This window comes from Alligator sinensis, unplaced genomic scaffold, assembly GCF_000455745.1.
Source record: "Alligator sinensis unplaced genomic scaffold, ASM45574v1 scaffold427_1, whole genome shotgun sequence".
NCBI lineage: Eukaryota > Metazoa > Chordata > Crocodylia > Alligatoridae > Alligator > Alligator sinensis.
In genome coordinates, this window is record NW_005843089.1 from 364,379 (window position 1) to 365,942 (window position 1,564).

Genomic DNA, 1,564 nt, shown 5'->3' on the forward strand with positions numbered 1-1,564 from the left:
CAGAACTGCAATCAGTGTTTAAGATGTGGGTGCACCATGGATTCAAATAGTGGCATGATAATTTCCTTTTTGTTTTGTTTTTTGGGGGGTTTTTTGTTATATTTCCCCACGTGTATTACTTTGAACTGGTCAAAACTTGTTTGGGCACTTTTTTTGCCTACTCATTTAAGCTTTGTGAGGTATTTCTGCCTCCTCACTCCATCAGAAATCACATTAAATGATTTCTTCTGTCTGGGCTCCTGTTTGTCTTTCAGTCTGTTTTTTTTTTTTCCAATTAGGAGACTCCCCACCAACTTTAAAACTTTGAAAAATAAGATCTAGAACAGTAACCATTATTTAATAATTTTCATATCCCCAGCTAAGCTGTCGAGTGTTTTACACCAATCCCTGAATCTTAGACTTTCACATCGAGTTGATATTGAAAAGAAATACAGAATACAACTTCATCAATCCTTTGCCTTCAGAAAAAAAATAGCAGTGGTATCCAGATCCTATTTTTTAATAAAGAAATTGTCACATTTTACAATCTACACAAAACTGACTTACTCTACATTGACACTTTGGATGTCACCATCAATGGTAAATGCCCGTGCTTATGAAAAAGGTTTATTTATTATGGAAAAAACATATTTTAACAGAAAATATTTTTGTTAAAGTTTGCCAGAATTTTAGGCTGGTCTTGATACATTTTGATAAAAAAAATAAATATTTGTTATCCAGGAAGGAAGAAAGGAAAGAATTTTGTAAACTTAGAATGTCTATCAAAACCTTATTTTTTAAACCAACATCCCCCCCCAGGTTTTATTGGAAGAAAAAAAAAGTTAAAAAAAAAATGAGAATTGTTGAAATTTCCTTCTGGAAAATAAGGTTTAAAATTGCCATGTTTACACTCTTGTGTGAAATATAAAAATAACTTACAGTATTCCCATATATTTACAAGAAAGAAGGGCAAGATATATAAACAAATTTATCTTTTATAAACTTGATAATGTAATTGTCCTCAAAGAGAGAGAAAACATTCATTTACTTTCAGGATAGACTAAGTCTAAATTTGTTCAGAAATATACTTCTATGGCATTCCTAATGGAATAATAAATAATATTAGCAGCTTGTATGTATAGATAATAATAATAATATTATTCCTAATAATAATATTCCTAATGGAATAATAATATTAGCAGCTTGTATGTATAGATAATAATAATAATATTATTCCTAATAATAATATTCCTAATGGAATAATAATATTAGCAGCTTGTATGTATAGATAATAATAATAATATTATTCCTAATAATAATATTCCTAATGGAATCATAAATAATATTAGCAGCTTGTACCCAGAGAGGTGGTGGAGTCTCCATTGCTGGAGTTTTTTAAGACCTGGTCGGACAAAGCCTTGGTTGGGATGATCTAGTTGGGCTGGTCCTGCTTTGAGCAGGGAGTTGAGCTAGATGTGACCTCCTGAGGTCTCTTCCAACCCTCATTTTCTAGGATTTCCTGTGACATAAGTGCAGAGGAAAGCCCTAAAACCTACACCAAACTCTTTTTGGATGAAAACGTGGG